This window comes from Myotis lucifugus, unplaced genomic scaffold (assembly GCF_000147115.1).
Source record: "Myotis lucifugus unplaced genomic scaffold, Myoluc2.0 scaffold_92, whole genome shotgun sequence".
Classification (NCBI taxonomy): domain Eukaryota; kingdom Metazoa; phylum Chordata; class Mammalia; order Chiroptera; family Vespertilionidae; genus Myotis; species Myotis lucifugus.
The window spans coordinates 2,966,889-2,985,482 of NW_005871140.1; positions in this window are offsets into that span (position 1 = coordinate 2,966,889).

The following is an 18,594-nucleotide window of genomic DNA, read 5'->3' on the forward strand; positions in this document are numbered from 1 at the left end:
TAACAGAATCAAAGCAGGGTTTAAAGTCAGCTGCTGCCTTTATTACATACTCGAAACTTGGCAGAGGAAGTTCTTTGGGTTGGGACCACATAAAAGAAATCAAGGCCAGTGAAGGACGGTTGAAGAGAACAGATGGACTTAGACAACTTACACCATCAGAGCGACGCTGTGACTTCCAAAGATACCTGCTTGGATGCCCTGAAAGTTATCATCTTTGTGGGGGTTTTCCCCTCTAGCTATGAGTGTCACACATGAAGAGAAAATGAGGCAAGAAAGGGCTTTATACAAAGGTATTGAGGCCACATTCGTCAAACCCAGAATTCTACGCAGATTTGGGAACTATGTTTCAAGCTGAGCTCAAAACTTTCAACTCTCAAAAGTGCTACTTACCCAAGTGAAAGGCAATTTTCCAGCTCAAAGAAAGGCAGCTCGGCAAGGTTCAGGAAAAAAGGTCAGAAGACTCCTTGTACATCAATCAGCTCCTGGAAAACAACATGTCAATGAGTCAAGTGAACACGAATCAGGCACATATGGATTGAATTTCCCTCGAAATACTCCTGGGGTCCAAGTTGAAGGGGTGGCGGGAAGGAGGGGTGAGAATTCTTAGGAAACTCTAGCATACTTTTCTGCAGACCCCAAACACTTGAAAAATACTTCTAAGATGTGGATTGGCCAGGCAGCAAGTCCTGCTGGCTGGAGTCAATGTCAAGGCCAGCTGACCTAGGTTTCTAGAGATGAGCGCACATCTAAGGCTCATATGACAGCCCGGGACTTCCCTGCCTTGATTTAAATTTCATTCCATGGCATGGAGATAGGGAGATCTGGTAGAGGGTAGCTTTGAAGTTCCAGGGAAGGGAAGTAGATTTATTTCAGAGAAAAAATGAACTGTAAGAAACATTCAAGGTTACCAGTCGTTACTGCCAGTAGCCTATGTTTCTGAGCAAGTAAATCAATCCTTTCATTCCTTCTTCCTTCCTGGAATCCTAAGAAAAGCAACTGGGAATTAATAAAAATGTGGGGGGAGAAAAGCAAGTGCAAGAGAATTTTCCTAAGACCATTCCACATGCAAGTGTGAGGGATGGTGGAAATATGCTTCATAAATAGTGGTTCTTATAAAATCGTAAGAAAGAGAACAAATGTAGCATTAAAGTCTGTTCTAACCCAAAACACGGGACAATAAATGGAATGAGTATATAATATTCAAATCATGCATTTCATGTAAGGTCCATATATGTCGGGAGTATTTAAATCTGATTTTACATGAAATTGTAAGAATTCAACATCAATAATAATAAATTAGTTTCATAACATCCACATGGGACCTAAAATTAATTAGTACCAGGTCCTTTTTCCCCAGAAAGTTTCATAGAAAACTTAGACTGAGAATCTTAACATTTAAAACCCTTTAAAAGGAGACATGTTGAGAAATGCTTCATTTTTTTGTTTCCTAGGGCATTTCATAGTTCACCTGTGATTTCTCTTTAAGAAAAGTACCAAACTGGAAACTTCTTGGTGGCAGAGAAAACCATAATGGCCTCCTGCTCCCTTTCTTTTCTTTTCTTTTTTAAAGGCAGGAGGTAATCAAAGATAAATGTTAATGTTTTTTTTTAAATAACAAAAAAAACCCACAAAAAAACAAATGATACACTGTCAAGAGAAAATTTTTCCACAATTGTCAAATTGTGTAGACAGTGTTCAAATGGCTCATTCATTACCAGCAGCACCACCAAGTTGAAAACATACTTTTTCTCGTCTGCAGTTGATTGATGTCCATTACTCATATCAGGCTAATGGCACTTTATTTTCCAACAGTAGCAAGTAATGAGTGACCTTGAGTGCATATTGTTTTCCTGAAAGGGTTTGTTGCTCTGCTTCCCTCATAAGCACCCCAAGGAAACAAGGCCCCTGTATTGGTGTTTTGCAGCAAACCTCATTTCTTTCATGGCTTTCTGTAAAAGAATTGGATACAGGGATAGGAGCTAACCTCAGTGAGTAAATGAAATATTGATCCATGCTACTCTGGCCTTGCCTTCACCTTGTCCCAGGGCGGTGAGTTACTGACTTTTCCGTTTTGGCTGTAATAGGAATTATTACAACAGGCCTGTGCAAGTAATTACTTGGCATGGTAAAAAAAAAAAAAGGAGGGTCCATCATATATTTCTGTAGAGACGTTAGTTTCCATCAGCCCGGCAGTCTGCTTTTTTGGCTCTGTCTTTCCTACTCTTGATTCAATTCTTTTAACCATCATTAATCACACTCCTTGTCAGCAGAAGTTTATCAAAAGTATTAAGTGAGCAAGGTTGCCTGGCCTCCTCCAAAAAAAATCAGCCAACACGGGGCAGTAAATTTCAAAATATGGAAGGTTGGTTTTGTGATATATCTGAGTGTCTCTTCAGCTAGAACGAGCTGTTTGTTTTAGTGATAGATACTGTAGTTTGAGCTGTGATAGAATCCTTCTCAAGTTTATATGTCGTGGGCTATCGTTTATGAGGGACCATGTGTTTCGAAATGGTGAAGGTCATGGCTGATGGCAAAAGTAAAAGCAGTGGTGATTCATTAAAAATAGTTAATAGGGCCTGTGGCTGACAGGGATAAAGAGGAACATGTGGCTCGCCAACCCACCGGCACCTACACGGACATTGTGTTTCTCAGTCCCAACTCGCCACTTCAGTGGCCAGACAGCTGGGAGTGGAAGGCAATAGGCAAGCTCGCCTCTTGTTAATAGCAGATGCAGAAAAACTTTTTGGAAACACAACCACGGACGAGCCGTTGAAGCTCACTTCCCTTCGGTTTGGCTATGTCTACCATTTATTTTTAGATTGGAACTGATTTTTTTTAACAGATCACAAATATGTTCATTATATGACATTCAAATAGCATGGAGACAATGTAGAAAAATGAAAAGCTGCTCTATTATATCTGAAATGTTTCCTTTAAAAAATGATCTCAAGCAAAATATGGTGTGATGTGAGGATTTGATATAGCTGAGAGATGGTTCCATGCATGTTTCTTCTGTTAGGCTGTATTCTACCCTTGTTTGTTTGAAAGAGTCACAACTGAATTTTTTCCATTTTCACAACTAAAATGAAGTCCCCCCTCACCTCAAATGCTACCTCCCAGAGAGATTCAGTTTGTGTATATTCCGCCAGTTTATTTTCCTTTACCATATTTATGTATGTGTATACATATATACATTTTATTTTACCATATATAAAAATATACATTTATAAGGTCAAGAAAAATAATACTATATTCAATATAATCATAATTGAATATGCAAACAAAATATATATTTAAATATTAGCTCATGTTATAATTCCCGTTCACAACTTGTTTTAACAATATTCTAATAGTTAAATGTGAATATTTGATTAAACTCATGGATTCATTTGTCCATTCAGAAATTATATCGAATGTTTCCCTATATAGGGCCAGGGGTCCACTTCTAGTTTGCAGTCACATTCATCTAAAATATGCTTCTGCTCCTGGTCCTAATATAACATACCTGCTCCTTGCAAAACTTCCTGGCTAATTTGGAGACTCCTAAGAACTAGAAAACAAAAAAGATTTTGCTGATTAAGATCAATAGAGTTTGACGATACATTTAAAAAGTGTAAACCAACAACAGAATGTGTGCAAGTGGATGCAGCCCTTAGGCAATTTCCAAATGAGCAAGTATGGATTTTCTATGCATCACTTCTAATGAAGAAGGTTTCGGAAACAAAATTGTTTGGGGATCTGTTTGGGTTTTTGTTATTTGGGCGATTTTTGTTTTTGTGTTTCCTCTCAGTGAAAAATGGCACAGTGGCTTCAAATCGTCCTGGGAGATAAACATCTTCCCTTTTCACTTTAGATTGCCTCTTTTCCTGAGAAAAAAAAAACCAAATCATCCAGGATCGTTAGAGAGTGATTGCTGCCCCTGGTTGGATGAGAAATGGTAATAACCAAGCAGCATTGGGGAAACAGTTCTTGACTTCAGTATGCAAGTTTCAGAGCATAAAACACACACACACACACACACACACACACACACACTCACACTCACACACCAAAACAACAAAGAACTAAATTTTATGTAATGATACGAGTTAGAAGAAGAAAAATAAGTAGAGGGGGAAAAAGCTAGTCTTTGACTTTCCTACTTGCAAAGAGAACCTTTGTCTGTCCTGTCTGCAGAATTGAGCTGATTCCAGACTGCCTGTGTTTGCAATCTGGGTAGCAATCCTGCCTGGAGAACTTGTCTCACAGAAAGAACCATCCCTTTCCGTGATTTGAAAAAGTGCTGGTAATCCTACAGTACAAAGAGGTTGGGACTTTACAAACTAAGCCCTCAACCTAAATTTGAGTTTTTTCATGTATTGGCATTCCAGGTTTTTGGGCCACGACCATTACAACACTGCCTGGGTACCAGTGGTGCCGTCAGTGGAGAACTGTTCCGCAAGAAGATAGAATGGCATCGCAAATTAACATGTTTACAGGGGAAAGCACTTAGCATCAAATCAAGAGAGGACGGGAAAATGTGTTGCGCTTAATTCAAGGCCAAGTGGCAATGGGCATGTTTTGTCTCCCATCATCTCCAAGAAGGCATTTACCGTGGTTACAAATTGACTTTTTATGGAGAAACTAAGACTGTTTCTAACCTATTGCACTGATATTATATTTAGTTAATATTTTATGAAAGAAAAGTCCTCCCATTAGAGGTAGCAAATTGCTTTATAATTATAGTACTTCACAAGAACAGACTGCTTCATTGTACGGCAAAAGCACAAAATACGGTCGCCTTTTCCTCATAACTTCTTTGAGGAGTCTTTGTGGTAAGTGACTCCCCCTCCCATGATTCTTTTCTCCTTGTTTCAAATATTAGTTTAATTTGCACAGATAATCATGTTGCATATTTGGTATGGGTTAATGAAATATTGATGTAGAGCTATCACCGAAGCAGAGCTGGGGCTCACTGGGGACCCGAGGTGAGCAAAGATACCTCTTTCATCTGCCAAGCTCTGGTCTGACTCTGTGCCACTCTGACAGTGACTGCCAGCCATTAAGCATGATGGCTATTTGGAAACCATGACTGTAATGAATTGGTGGGCAGAATCGCATAAAAATTTCATCAGAGACTATAGGCTGAAAGGGAATGGAGATTGGGCTATTTTTTTCTTCCTCCTCTTTCTTTTTCTGCCCTTTTCCAGAATCTTCCATGAGAAGTAACAGAGCTACATTCCTGCCAGACAAGGAACATGTTGTATTTATTTTTGTATTCCAGAGAATATCACATGGTTGGTGTTGTCCCTGCAAAAAGCCTTCTTTTGATTGAAATGTGCTGTGTAGCAGAAGTTGTCGGCGTCCTGACATATCCCATTAGCAGTTCTCATTCCTGTGCACACCAATGGCTTCTTACTGACTGCACCTGGGACTCTCTGCCTGGGGACTTTCTTTGATCCAAGAAGCAACTCTCAACCAGCGATGAATGGGAGTTGGTGAATAAATACCTCTATTCCTCACCCTACAGGTTAGACAACATAAGGGGGGTATTCCACAGACTTTTCCAGAAGTCCCCAGTGGGACTGAGCTCCAATTCCCACACAACAATCTGCTCATGAATATTTTCTATTGTCGCTTTTTTCTTTCCTTGTTTCACTGTTAAGCCCCTCCCAGTACTTCTAGAGATCACATATCAAACAATCTACTTGCACTCGAATTCTTATCTCAGGTTGGGATTCTGAGAAACCAAGCTAAGACGTGCTGCTATCCAGGGCACCAGGATAGTCAACTGAAAAGAACTGACGGGGAGTCTTCTGTGTGCCTAACCTTGTGCCAGGTACAATGGGACTATTAAGCCATTTAAGATATTTACTCTTGTTCAGAAATCCCTTGCAAATTAGCTTGGAAGATAAGACACACACATTTAAAACAATTAGTGGACCAGACAGCATTATACAGGGCTATAATAAAGTGTAAAGTGTGTTTTACAGATAATTGGAGACCAGGGCAGTGGAGCAAGGTTCTACATGTGCAGTATGAATGGAAGTCAGAAGACTTATTGAACGAGGGGGAGGCTAATGGAACTGACGTTGTGGAGGATTCAAAGGGGATGGTACACATGGCATGCAGGAAGAGCAGATCTCCAAGCACAGTATTCTGCATGCAGTGTTGGGGTCAATAAATTTATGGATGAAAAAATGAGCAGGCAAATGATTTAGTCATCGAAACTCACATGAACTATGCTATGTGTTCTCTTACTAAATGTTTGATTTTTTATTGTACTAGAGGCCCAGTGCACAAAATTTGTGATTCATGCACAGGTGGGGGGGTGCCCTCAGCCCAGCCTATACCCTCTCCAATCCAGGAACCCTTGGAGGATGTCTGACTGCTGGTTTAGGCCCGATCTTGAGGATCGGGCCTAAACCGGCAGTCAGACATCCCTCTCACAATCCTGGACCGCTGGCTCCTAATGGCTCACCTGCCTGCCTGCCTGGTCACCCCCAACTGCCCCCCCTGCCGGCCTGTTCACCCCCAGCTGCCCTCCTCTGCCAGCCTGGTTGCTTCTAACTGCCTCCCTCACCGGCCTTGATTGCCCCCAATTTCCCCTCTGCTGGCCTGGTCGCCCCAACTGCACCCCCCTACTGGCCTGGTCGCTCCACGCAGCCTGCTGTTCAGTCATTTGGTCATCCCTCACTAACCCCCCTGCTGGCCTGGTTGCCCCACACATCCTCCTGTTCAGTCATTTGATCAGCCCTCACTAACCCCCCTGCTGGCCTGGTTGTAGGCAGCCATCTTGTGAGGGCGTGAGGGTTAATTTGCATATTATCTCTTTATTATATAGGATAATACATAAGTGCAATCATGTCTTACATACTGGAATTTTATTTTAAGTGTCAGCCTTCCCACTTTTCATCTCTTTCACTAATCTACCTACCTCAACTTGTCTCTCACCTTTAAAAAATCTGCCATGTTGTAACTGAGTGGCCATAGGCAAATAACTTATTAAATCTCTTTAGTCTCAGCTTCCTCATCTGTAAAATGTTCACTATGACCCTGTGTTTATTTAGTGAGTATCTTCCCCATGCCCAGAAAAATAGTCTCAACCTCCCTCTTTTATATATTTTTATGGCCAAGCTCCTAAAAATATTGAAGTTGTCCATCTCTGGACTAGATGACATGTAAAATTATTTCTGACTCTAATAAAGCATATTGAAATAAGCAAAAGGACTTGGGCCTAAGACTGTGTGGCTTTGAGAAGTCATTTAATTTCTCTGAGTTTCATTTTTCATTTCCAAAATACAAAGCTATTGCTTTTGTACTAGAGATAATTACATAAAACAGTTGGCTCATGAATGCTCAGAAAATTGTACATTTTTCATCAGCTGTATTGAGATATAATTTACATATAATAAAATGCATGTATTTTAAGGACACAATTTGATGAGTTTTGAAGTGTGTACCCCTATGTGACTACTCCAATCAACATATGGAACATCTCTATTACCTCTAACTGTTCTTTTGTGCCTCTTTGCAGTCAATCTACCCCTTCATCCCTTGCTCCAGGCAAGCACTGATCTGCTTTTTGTCACTATAGATTAGATGTCTTTTCCTAGAGTTTTATAAAAATAGAATCATACAGCATATATTCTTTTGGGTCAGACCTCTTTTGCTCAGCATAGTTATTTTGTGATTCATTCATGTTTTTGTATATATTAGTGGTTTCTTTCTTTTGAATAAATGGTAGCTTCTGTTTTTCTACTGCAGTGAGATTATTCTTCTTTATAGGGGCCTTTGGACATTATCATATTTTGCAGATATAACTGTGGATGGGTGAATTATAAGTAGATTTAAATAATACTTAAAGCAATAATATTGAATTCTTTTTGTAAATAGTTATTATTAGTAATAATAATAGCTAAGATTTATTAAATACTTATTTTGTTAATCCTCACCTGAGGATATTTTCCCATTGATTTTTAGGGAGAGTAAAAGAGAATGAGAAAGACAGAGAGAAACATCAATGTGAGAGAAACACATCAATTGGTTGCCTCCTGCACAAGCCCTGATGAGGGCCCGGGCCAGAGCCTGAAACCAAGGTATGTGCCCTTTTCTTTTTTAAAATATATTTTATTGATTTTTTACAGAGAAGAAGGGGGAGGGATAGAGAGTTGGATAGAGAGTTAGAAACATCGATGAGAGAGAAACATCGATCAGCTGCCTCCTGCACACCTCCTACTGGGAATGTGCCCGCAACCAAGGTACATGCCCTTGACCAGAATCGAACCTGGGACCCTTTAGTCTGCAGGCCAGCGCTCTACCCACTGAGCCAAACCAGCTAGGGCTTAAATACTTATTTTATATCAGACACAAAACAAAAAATTAGGCTGTAGTAGTTATCTATTGCTGTGTAGCTAATTACCCCAGATTTAGTAGTTTTAAGTCATTAAACATGTATTATCTCAAAGTTCCTATGGACTAGGAATTCAGAGCTTGCTAAGGTTGATGACTCTGGCACAAGGCCTTTCATGAGATTGTGATTAAGATGTTGGCCAAGCTGCAATCATCTGAAAACTTTATGTGCCTAGCAAGTTGGTGCCAGTTATTGGCAGGTGCTCTCAGTTCTTCCTCATGTGGACCTTTCCAAGGGTCTGCTTGAGTATCTTCTCAATGTAGACTAATTTCCCCAGTGTGAGTGACCCAAAAGAAAACAAGGGTAAGCTGCAATGTCATTTATGACCTAATCACATACTGCCATTTTTCCACATCCTATTAGTTGCACAGGTCAGTCCTATGCAGTGTGGGAGGGGACTGTTGTGGGCTGAATTGTATTCCCAAAAAGATATGTTGAAGTCCTAACCATGGTATCTGCAAATTGACCTAATTTGGAAGTAGGGTCTTTGTAGATGAAACCAAATTAAGGTGAAATCATACTGGAGATGATGGAGAAAGAGCATTTCAGGCAAAGGAAGACTCTTATGAAGACTTGAGAGGAAGAGGATGGTGTGTTTGAGGAAAGGAGAGGAGACCAGTCTTGGCTGTTTCTTTATTGGATAAAGGAGAGGGATACACAAAATCAGCTGGAAGTATGAGCAGAGGCTAGTTCACACCGGGTTCATAAACCATTCAAGGGAGTTTGGATTTTATTAAAGGGCAATAAAAAGTGTCTAAGCAAGGGCATGACAGACTTTTCCTTTTAGAAGATAACTCTGGCTGCCACATGGACAATGGATTGAAGAGACACAAGAATGAAGCAACAAGACCAATTAGGAGGCTATTACAGAAGTTCTGAGCAGAAGTTCAAGAAGTTGGCTGAGGGTAAGAAAAGAAGATGAAAGAAAGTAGGTAATTAGAGATACAAATTGCTGCTCAATGTATAAGAATTACTATTTAGATGTGGAGAATAGGGAAAATAAAACAGGAAGAATAAGGATGATGCCTACTGAATTCAAATTCTTCTTCTTCAAATAATTGAAAATCCTATTAATTTTAAAGATGAGCTTTATCAGTTATGGGATCTTCAACTTTAGAATTCTTTGTCATTCTCTATTGACTACAGGGAAAAATTCACACTCCTAAGCATGGCATAAAGCTAGTTTCAATCAGTCTCTTGCCTAAATGGCCAAATTCACCTCTTCACCTACATCTAGTCACACTGAGCTTCTTATCCTACTGGGAACACTGTGCCTACAGAACAACTTCCATTCTCTCTGCTGGAAGTCCTTCCAGCTCACATCCATGAAGCCATCCATATCAGCAAGGTGTTTCCGCACTCCTCCTACTTGGCTCCCACAGCATCCTGCATATTTCTTTCTTTATTTCTATCCCACTATTTATTATCTATCCTTCCATATGTTAGATGTTTGTATTCCCATTAACCATGTACCTCCTGAGATTAAAAAACACATCTAATTCTTATTTTATATCTATTTTTGCTCCAAGCACTATCTCTGGTACATTATAGAGACTCAATGTTTCTCAAATGAATAACAGAAATGGGTAGGGATATTTGACAGTTATTTGTCAATAGAATTATTTTTGATAAATATCAAGATACCATGTTTTCTTCCTAAATTAGAATCAAAGGACCCCAAAGGCACACCAGAACAGGCAGAAATGTGATGCACACATTTCCTTAGAATGAATTCTTAGCTCATTTCTTGCTCCTTCCACACCCCAAGAGTTTGCCAACTACAGACTGGGAATTATTGAGCTCAAAATTTTACTGATGAGGAAACTAAAGTGCACAAATATATTGTGAATTATCCAAACCGCAGTTAGAAAGGAGCTAGAAGTGGAACCAGAATACCTGATATTTTCTGTAAGGCTCTTTCCTGGGCCAGGTTGGAACTACAATTAAACCATTTATTACCAGTGTGATCTTGGGCTGGTCACGTAAGCTTATTAAGCCACAATACCTTTATGCATGAAATGAGTATAGAATTATGTCATTCTTGTGGGTGCTTTCTCTGAAAGCACAATGCATACACAGAACAAGTGCTCTGTACACATTAGCTATGTTTAACTCTTTTTATTTTGATTATTTCCATTTCCACAATATCTCTGCTTCAGGCTTTGTGACAGACAAATTAAAGAGCCCTAAGTCTTCTTTACAATTTGCCTTGCTAGGATGCTTTGCTTATCAATTCTTTAATTATCTGAAGCAATCCCACATAATCAAGGCTGCAGAGATGCCTTTTAATTTTGGGAGATGGGGGAAGCAGTTCCTTCATGTCATTTATAAACTAAACTTGCCCCCTGGGCATTTACACAAGAACACGCATTTATTTGTCAGGAAACAGCGGGGATTAATTGCCTTTAACTCTTCTCCCACAAGTATGTGCTATGTATTTCCATCATTTGCGCCAATCCTTTTGCAGTGTGATAGTGGGTTTGTCTTTAAAAAGTGAAACCATGTATGTCTTGACTTGTAGGGTCAACTCTGCAGAGAAAATTGCTATTATTTCTGCTGTGAAAATTGGTCTATTCACTGGGTTTTTATTTAAATACATTGTTAAAGTAAAACAAACATAAAACAGCAGCATCCTAATTTCTCAACACTGCGATTAGATATAGAGAAACTCAGAGGTCTCCCTTTTAACTCTCTTGTGTTTTTCTTTTTTTCTTTTTTTTGGCTGGGATGGCCATTAGGACTATAATATAGTCAAAATGTTACCCTAAAACAAATTATAGCAGGAGCTAAGAATTTTATTGTATCTTGCAAAGGACTATCATGGGTTTATTTTGTACAATGAAAACACATGTGGTGCTTTTTTTCTGGACCACACATGCATATCACAAATTGTCGTATACACTGGACAAGTGCTTGGCTGAGACAAAAATAGGCATAAGAGAGAAAAGTTTTCACTATTCCTCTGATGTACATCTTAAACCAAGGTGACACTAGTCATTTTGGCTAAGAGCTTCCTGAATTTGCTGCCATAAAAATGGTTTGCCACCATAGGACATGATGAAGCCCATAGTGAGGGTGTCAAAACTCAAGTCACATGAAAAACTGGAAGCAAAGAGTGGGAGCAAGTGGAGACAATATCCCGGCTGTGCATTGGCTCGATAAAGACTGTGTCTTGGCTCCAACATGAAGATTTGATCTTAGACTAAACATTTAACTTCTTTGACAACACTTTTCCTCATTTATAAAGTGGGAATAATAACAATCTTGGCCAGTTGTATCTCTCAGCATTGTGGTGAGCATCAAGCCAGATGATGAATGTAAAGGTGTTTTGTAAATTACAAAGGTCCACAAAATTACATAAGTAAAGTTATAGCTATTTTAAAAGTCTCTCTTGATTTGTTTCCACATTCCCAGGAAGAAATTAAATAGGACATCAAAGAAGAGTCAATTTAATTCCTAATTTACACACATAATGAACTATGCATCATCTGAGAGAGATATAAAACAATGCTTTTATTCTTGTATCATAAAGAAATGCCAAGAATAAGATCTCCTCTCTCTGCACATGGTGATCTAATCATATGTTGCTGAATTTCATTTCCTCTATAGTGAACATTCTTATCTGACTATCAAAGGTTAAGGTCAGGATGTTGAAACTCTATATTCACTTTTATCTCCTACCTCTCTCACAATGTGCTTGATATAATCAGTATCAGGATTGCCTTATCTTCCCTCTAAAATATTTTTCTGTTAATCACTAGGTAATTCAATTGAGACAGTAATTGCTTCTCAAAAAATAACAGATTATATATGCTTTCCTTTTTGATGTGTACTAATACCCAAATGATAATTTTTATATTTTTGTATATGTCCCTTTGTGATTTTAAAATTTTTTTAGCAGCTTTAAACTTTTTACATAAGTTTTTAACATAAAGTACCTAATCCAACACCATAATGTTTTAAACTAATGATCAACATTGAAAAAAAAAAAAAAGCTCTTCATACAATGTGATCAGGCTGGGGATCAGACTGGTCAGGAATGTTTCTTTAAGAGTTGAGGGTTTTGGAAAGGGGAATATTATTTGTTCTTTTTAGGCAAATCTGAATGTCTTCATATTCATTGCTGTCATCAGTTACATTTAATTTCTGGGGATCTTGGCCCCAGGGGACACATTACTTTTTGAGCATTGTTTTAGAAGGATTCGAGTTCCTATGTGCTCACAATAGAGTAAAAGGGAGGATTGGGAAAATCTTACAAAAGGGAGGATTGGGAAAATCTTACAGATGAGTTCCATAATGAAACAAATACAGGGTGTTTTCTTAGTGATACTTTTAGCCCACAGGGTGACATTCGCAGCTGCTATAGTAGCAGCCAGTGTGTGTTTGGTGGCAGCATTCATATGTTATGACCCAGCACGCACAGCCCAAACCCTCACCATATGATTTACCAGTGAATCAGACTGCTCCTATTTCTTTTAAAAAGAATGGTCCCTGTAAATACAAATCACGAAGCCTGCACTGTTGGGTGCACTTGGTAGCTTATTCATTATTCTGTTTGGTGGACTGGTGAGGTAGAAGAATAAAAAGAGTTATTGTTCACATTTCCATGTGATTTGACTCAGGCGTGTTTTAAAGGGTAGTTTTTGTAGCAGGGGAATGAAGATTTGATCCTGCACTGCTCTTAAAGTAAATATTTATACTCAATTTGATCTAACTGTACATTGGGCTCCACCATTACTCCCCCCCCCACTTGTATTTTCTCTTCTCATTAAAATCTCTGATGCCACTTTGTCACAGTTTCCACCCAGACTCAGGGTCTCATGCTCATTATATGCTGGCTCTGAGTTTTGGGACAAAGGTCATTTAAAGAAGAGAAAAGCATGTTAAATAAAACTTGGGGACAAAATTTGAATACGGCAACAATTATAGATCTGTTATAAATATAATGAGTTTTCATTACTTTTTCTTCACAGAAAAATGCATCACATCAAAAAAAATCTTTAACTAATATACTTTTATTTCATAAGACATTGTCTTTTAACTTCTTACTAACTTATCTTGTTTTGGAAATATAAATTATTGCTTAATGACATATTGATTCTTGCTGAAGTCACAAGCCAATTATATATCTTTCCAAATAGATTTATTTCATGGAGGGATGGAAATGGGGATGTGTAGAAAATGATATAAATACAATTTAAAATTCAATGGAAAGAAGAGTAAAAGGCATAAAATCAGTTGTAAGTGACAAGGTGAAAAAAAAGAAGTTAAGTTTTCTCTTTTACAGAATCAAATATAAAAATTGGACTAGAATAACAAGAAAGTTGTAATGGTAAAACTGGCAATAGGAGCAACAACTGCCATTGATAAAACATTTTCTCTGTGCCAGGCATGTGCTAAATGGAGTCTTAACTAAATTAATGAGAACTTTACTCACCAAAGAAATAAAGGCACCAGACTCAGAAAGGTGGCTTCAATATTGGCATGTATGCATCATGCTATATGAATTTTTAGAAAGATTAGAATGAGAGGAAAAGCTGCTCATCTATTGTATGGATCTACTCTGGTGGATAAAAATAGTATTGAAAGGAAAAGTTATATTTCACCAATGAACACAAGGCAAAAAAACTTAACATATTAGCAGAGTAAATACAATATTGTATTTAAAATACACAGTGACCAAGTAGGGGCTATTTCAAGAATACAAAGATGGCCCTAGCCAGTTTGGCTCAGTGGATAGAGCATAGGCCTGTGGACTGAAGGGTCCAGGGTTTGATTCCGGTCAAGGGCACATTCCTCAGTTGCAGGCTCTTCCAGGTATGTGCAGGAAGCAATCAATCAATGTGTTTCTCTCACATTGATATTCCTCGCTGTCTTTCCCTCTATCCCACTCTCTAAAAATCAAGAGAAAAATATCCTCAGGTGAGGATTTAAAAAAAAAAAGAATACAAAGATGCTTATCACTGAAATTTTGTCGGTTGGAACCATGTTCAGGTTCAAGCAATAAAAAATTTGTCTAGAACGGCTTGAACAAACAGGCATTTATTTTATTCCTACAACAAGAAATCTGGAGGGAGACAGTTACTGATATTAGCTCAATGGCTCATCAATATCAGGACTGATGGTCTATTACTTTTTTATTTTTTTTTATTTTGAGGGTTCTATAAGGGTTGCTGCCAGTTCCAGCACAGGAACCCAGGTTCAAGAAAGGAAGGAGGAGGAAAGGCAAAGGGATCTGTGTGCCATGTTTTCTCCTTTTATTTTCCCTGAGTCCTCCTGGCAGAATCACACTCACAGGTCATCAGTCAGACATCAGGATGCCACTTCTGTGTCAAAGGGAGGATGCAAAACAGTGAAGAGTATAATCATAATTAACTTTCACCATTGCTGACCCAAACAAAACCAGGAAGCAAGAAAAAGGAGGAAGAATGAATATTGAGCAGGCAACTAGCTGTGTCTGCCTTAAATACCTAGCAAATAAATTAATTGTATTAACAAGTTACATGAGAAGATTCGTAGGGTCATCTTGTTAGTGCAAAAAAGCATTTGGTAAAATAACAATTCAGTCAACTAGAAACGTTAGAAAGTTTCTTTAACACGATAAAGGGCACATGTCAAAAACCTCTAGCAAACATCATACGTGATGCTGAAACTTTAGAAAGTATTCTGTTTAAAGTGAGGAAAAAGACAAGGATGCCCATTATCTCTGCTGTGGCAGGGAATAAATAAATTATAGTCTATTCATTTATTCAGTGAAATGCTATTCATCACTTACAATGAATGCACTAGGTCTTTATCTGTCAACATGGATACATCGCAAACAAATATAGAATTATAGGTACTGTATGATGCCATTGGCATAAAATTTGAAAATCTAAAAAATATTAATAAATATTTTTATGAACATCTGCATTTATAGTAAAAGTAGAAGTCGCAGCCACACTTTGTCTAGGGAGAGAAGGAAGGAAAGGACATAAATGACAGCTACAAGAAGTCTTACTAATTTGAAATGTTGTATTTCTATTTTTTAAAAAAGATATAAAATAAATATGTCAAAATGTCAGGATGTATCAAATCTGGATTATGGGTACATGATTGCCACATTTCTGAATGTTTTATAAGGATAAAATTCTCCAGAATGTCTTTCTTTTGTCCCTGTGATGCCTAGTGTGTGACAAGCCCTAGAATCCCAAGAGTGTTTGGGGGGATTTGTCTGATCTCTCATGTGGAACAACTAGACCCAGGAGCTGCCAGGGAGTGTGCTGTTCTCACTTGCCCTGCAGGTGGCCCTGGGCCATTTGCCTCTCACCTCCTACCCTCTACCAGCACCTTGCTGAGGCCCCTGAATTGAGAATCTATGATTAGTTGGCCTCAATTCTTGTTGCTTCTACAGAGCCTCAGAATAGTTTTCCAGTTTCACTTCCAGATGAGCAATTTATAGCAAAAATTAGTAATTGCTTTGGGTCTCCAGTGTTATAACTTTGTAACACATAAAGCTGTCTTGTCCCTTCCTGCCACACTGACACACTGCCATTTTCTCCAAGACTGGATCACATGTCCCAGGTGGGCCAGGCTCAGGAAGCCCCCTTGGCAATGTACTGGGACTGAAATCCCTCCCAAAGCCAAGACCACAATACCCCAGGAAGAACCCTGCTTCAGAGATGTAGACTGTAGATTGTTCACCTCTTCATCACGCAAGTTGCTCCCCACACCCCTCGCTTTGAACAATAGGACTCTGATTTTTTTCAGTTACTTCTCTCTCCTCTACTTTCAGCCAACCTGGTTTAGATGGAGTTGACAGTGGTCCTGCTCTAAAAATACATCTGGATTGCCTTAAACTAGCCAGCCTATCTCCTCCCTCGTATCAGTCTGGGGATTGGAGTCAGTGTGAGAAGTCAGCTAGTGTTTCTGGAGAAAGAAAGGTTTCTTTCTCTACCGCTGGAATTGGCAGAGAATGGAGATGAAGCCAGGATCTGCAGCCACCTTAAAGCTCTGAGAGTCAAATTCATAAATCCTAAAATGGAACAAATCTACAGGAAGCAAAGTCTATCTCCAGGAAGCCACCCCCAGGAGGCAAAGCCAATAAGCCCATGCTACTGTCATTGCTTGGTCCCTGAATCAAACCACACTTGAAGGTAGATGTAATGTGGACCTTTGAATTTCATTAGCCAATTAATTCCTTCCTTCACCTTAATCCATTTTGAGTTGGATTTTCTGTCACTTGCAGCAAAAAGATTCTTAACTCATACAAAGGTAAGCAAAATGAACAACAAAGGTGAGCATAAAATACACTATTTCTACAAAGAGGTAAACCTATTTATTTCTACTTAATGGGTGATAGTCAATCTGAATTATTAAAGTGGCTGAGTTTATCATTATTAAATAGAAGACTAATAACTGAACAGAAATTCCATTTCATTTACTTTAGAGATATCTCTAACAATGTATTTAATGCAATGGTTGGAATCTTGTGAATCTTAACTTAGGTATTTTTGTTTGTTTGTTTTTAAGCAAATGACTAAAAATCACTTATAAAATGGCACCTTTAGTCATTGCTTAGTACAAGGGGCCCTGCTCAATGCTGTTTGAGGAATATAATAGATTTACTTCATTATGATAGTGAAAATGTATTCTATCTTTAGGCCTTCCTTCTATTATTATTTTTCTAATCCTAATCCAAGGATATTTTTCCATTGATTTTTTTTTTTTTTAGAGAGTGGAAGAGAGAGGGAAAGACAGAGAGAAATATTGATGTGAGAGAAACACACTGATTGGTTACCTCCTGCACACATCCTGACCAGGGCCCAAGCTGGGGAGGAGCCTGCAACCTAGGTACATGCCTTTGACCAGAATCGAACTCAGGACCCTTCAGTCTGCAGGCCGATGCTCTATCTACGCAGCCAAAATGGCTAGGGCAGGCCTTCCTTTTAAAAAGTAATTCTGATGGTCCTTTAATAATTTACTATTTGTTGGTTGAATGACCCAATCAAAGCTCCTATGAATTAATTTAACAAAGGTTTTAAAACTTTTTAATTTCATTCATCAAATAGCATTTATGTACATTTGGAAATTTTCCATCTGTAAATTTACTAGCTCTGTTACAGTAATGCTTGCCTCACATACAGATACTCAGATCTGTGATGTAATTCTATAAAACTCTCTCCCTGACTGATACGGAAGCTCAGTTTCTTTCCAATTATTACAATTATTGCACTAGTGTAGTCTACAACAGGAATCAAAAACTTTTTATTTGAAAAGGCCAGATAGTAATATGTTAGGCTTCATGAGTTATAATCCCTGTCATAGCTACTTAACTGTGGTTGCAGGAAAGCAACCACAGAAACTAGACAAACGAATGAGTGTGGCTGTGTTCTGATAAAAGTTCACTTAAAAAAACAGGAGGCTGTCCAGCTTTGGCTTGTAAGCTGGGGTTTATCTACCCCTTGTGTAAAATAATGATATTTTAAGGTGTTAGGCACACATCTCACGCCTGTAGAATTTTGTTTCCTAGACTTGAGTAGTTTTAAGGGGTCAAATCATTTATTTGGGGAAAATAGCAAGTATCTTGAATCATAATATTCCTTTTGGTAAGCATTGGTTACAATTAATAGTCATTGTAAATGAAGAGAATATGAAAATAGTTTAATGCGTGCCATATGTGCCAGGCACCGTGCTATCTACTTTATTTATATGGCATCCTTTTATTCTTGCTATAACCCAAGGAAAGATATATGTTTAGAGATAGAAATGCCTAGTGGGAAAGGGAAAATTTATAGGTGTGAGACAATGAATATAATGGAAAGAACATGAGTTTTGGACAGATAGACTAGATTTCAAGTCCCAGCTTTACCACATATTCCATATGACCTTGGTCAGATTTTATACTTAACTTCTTATTTTATACTTAACTCCTTATTTACAATGGAAAATATATAGTTATTGACAAAACTATATTGTAATTGTGATTGATAATATCATCTACATTTTATTTTATTTTTTCTTTTTTTTTTTCCTTTTTTTTTATTTTTCGCTATAAGTATTACAAAGGGTATTACATAAGTGTACTTTCCCCCCCCCCACCCTTGACAAGCCCCTGCCCTCCCTTACACCCCAGTGTCTTATGTCCATTAGTTATGGTTATATGGATGCATACAAGTCCTTCGGTTGACCTCTTACTCCCCTCCCTCCTGTCCCCCAACCCT